Here is a 3,408-nt window from a genome sequence, read left to right as displayed (position 1 = left end):
TCTTTGACCCTTGTCATCACAATGCTTTATGCCTTACTCAGCACAGTGCTCCATGACGCTTGTCACCACAATGCTCCATGCGCTTGTCAGCCCAATGCTCCATGACACATGTCATCACAATGCACATGCGCTTGTCATCACAGTGCTCCACAACATTGTCATCACAATGCTCCATAAAATTTGTCATCACAATGCTCCATGCACTTCTCATCAAAATGCTCTCTCACTACTGATATCACAATGCTACATCACTATTTGTCACAATACTCCCTCACCCCTGTCATCACAATGTTCCATGGCTCCTGTCATCACAATGCTACATGCACTTATCATCACAATGTTCGATGACCCCTGACATCACAATGTTCCATAACACCTGTCATCAAAATGTTCCATGACACTTTTCATCAAATTGCTCCATGACCCTGTCATCAGAATGCTCCCTGCCCTTCTCATCACAATGCACAACGTCCTTGCCATCAAAATGCTCCATGACCTTTGTCATCACAAAGATCCATGACCCTTGGCATCACAATGCTCGATGTCATTGTCATCACAATGCTCCATGAACACTCTCATCACAATGCTCCATGCCCTTGTCTTCACATAGCTCCATGACACATGTCATCAGAATGCTCCATGGCCTTCTCATCACAATGCTCCATGCCCTTGCCATCACAATGCTCCATTACCCCTGTCATAACAATGCACCATGACCCATGCCATCACGATGTTCCATGGCCTTGTCATCACAAGGCTCTATGACCCTTCTCATCACAATGCTCCAGTAACACTGTAATCACAATGCTCTATGCCCCTTTTCCTCTCAATGATCCATGAACCCTGTCATCAAAATGCACCATGCCCATCATCATAATGCTTCATGCTATTGTCATAACAACGAAATCAAATTGTTCCATGACCTCTGTCATAACAATGCTCCAAACCCTTGTGATCACAATATTCCATAACACTTGTCATCACAATGCCCCATGAGGCTCATCACCACAATTATCCACGGTCTTCTCATCACAATGCTCCATGACCTTCGTCATCACAATGCTCAATACACATGTCATCAACATGCTCCCTGACATTTGTTGTCTGTATGCTCCTTGAACCCTGTCATGACAAGGCTGCATGCCTTTTTCATCACAGTGATCCATGCCCTTTTCATCACAGTGCTCCAAGTCCCATGTAATCACAGTGGTCCATGCCATTGTCATCACAAAGCTCAATGACGCATGCCATCAGAATGCTCCTTGGTCTTCTCCTCACAATGCTCCATGCCCTTGTCTTCACAATGTTCCAAGACTCCTGTAATCACAATGTTCCATTCCCCTTTTAATCAGTATGCTCCATGAGACTTGTCATCTCAAGGCTCCATGGTTTTGTCATCACAATGCTCCAGGACTTTGTCATCACAATGCTTCAGGACATTGTCATCAAAATTTTCAATGGCCCTTGTCATCATAATGCTCCAAACCCTAATCCTCACAATGCTCCATTATATTTGTCATCACAATCCTCCATTACATTTGGTATCACAAAGCTCCATGCCATTGTCATCGCCATGGACCATGACATAAGTCATCACAATGCTCCCTGACACCTGTCTTGACAATACTCCATGACCTTATGATCACAATGCTCCATGCCCTTGTCATCACAATGCACCAAGCCCACTCTCATCACAATAACCTATGAAACTTGTCAGACCTATGCTCCATGCCACTGACATCACAATGCTCCATGCCCTTGTCATCACAATGCTCCATGAACCCTGTCATCACAATGCTCCGTGACTCCAGTCATCACAATGCTTCATAACGTTTGTCATCACAATGGTCCATGCCGGCGTCATCACAAGGCTCTGTGACCTTTGTAACCACAATGCTCCATGAACTTTTCATCACAATTCTCTGAGAAACTTGTCATCACAATGCTCCATGTCTTTGTCAGAACAATGCTCCATGACCATTGTCATCACAATGTGCCACGCACATTTCATCACAACGTTCCAAACCTTGTCATTGCAATGCTCCATAAACCTTGTAATCACAATGGTCCATGCACTTCTCATCAAAATGCTCTCTCACCAGAGATGTCACAATGTTCCATTACTAGTCATCACAATACACCCTCATCCTTGTAATCACAATGTTCCATGACCCTGTCATCACAATGCTACATCCCCTTATCATCACAATGTTCCATGACCCCTGCCAGCACAATGTTCCATAAGCCCTGTCATCAAAATGCTCCATGACCCTTTCCATCCCAAAGCTCCAAGACCCCTGCCATCACAATGTTCTATAAACCCTGCCATCAAAATGTTCCATTACACTTTTTATCAAATTGCTGCATGACGCGGTCATCAAAATGCTCCCTGCCCTTCTCATCAACATGCTCCATGACTTGTCATCACAAAGCTCCAAGACCCTTGGCATCACAATGCTCCATGTCATTGTCATCACAATGCTCCATGAACCCTCTCATCACATTGCTCCATGCCCTTGTCATCACACAGCTCCATGACACTTGTCATCACAATGCTCGATGCCCTTCTCATCACAATGCTCCATGCCCTTGTCATTACAGTCCTGCATGACACATGTATCACAGTGTACCGTGCCCTTGTCATCACAGTGCTCCATGCCGACTCTCATCACAATAATCCATGAAACATTTCAGACCAAAGTTCCATACCCTTCTCATCACAATGCACCATGCCCTTTTCATCACAGTGCTCCATGACCCCTGTCATCACAATGCTCTGTGACTCCAGTCATCACAATGCTTCATAAAGATTGTCATCACAATGGTCAATGCCCGCGTCATCACAAGGCTCTGTGACCTTTGTAACCACAATGCTCCATGAATTTTTCATCACAATTCTCTGTGACCCTTGTCATCACAATTCTCCATGTCTTTGTCAGAACAATGCTCCATGACCATTGTCATCACAGTATGCCACATGCATTTCATCACAACTGTCCACAACCTTGTCATTGCAATGCTCCATAAACCTTGTAATCACAATGGTCCATGCACTTCTCATCAAAATGCTCTCTCACCAGAGATATCACAATGTTCCATCACTAGTCATCACAATACTCCCTCACCCCTGGAATCACAATGATCCATGACCCTGTCATCACAATGCTACATCCACTTATCATCACAATGTTCTATGACCCCTGCCATCACAATGTTCCATAAGCCCTGTCATCAAAATGCTCCATGACCCTTTCCATCCCAAAACTCCAAGACCCCTGCCATCACAATGTTCTATAACCCCTGCCATCTAAATGTTCCATTACACTTTTTATCAAATTGCTGCATGAATCGGTCATCAAAATGCTCCCTGCCCTTCTCATCAAAATGCTCCGTAACTTGTCATCTCAA

The sequence above is a fragment of the Mesoplodon densirostris genome, unplaced genomic scaffold, assembly GCF_025265405.1.
Source record: "Mesoplodon densirostris isolate mMesDen1 unplaced genomic scaffold, mMesDen1 primary haplotype scaffold_37, whole genome shotgun sequence".
NCBI lineage: Eukaryota > Metazoa > Chordata > Mammalia > Artiodactyla > Ziphiidae > Mesoplodon > Mesoplodon densirostris.
Note: the sequence above shows the minus strand (reverse complement) of the source record.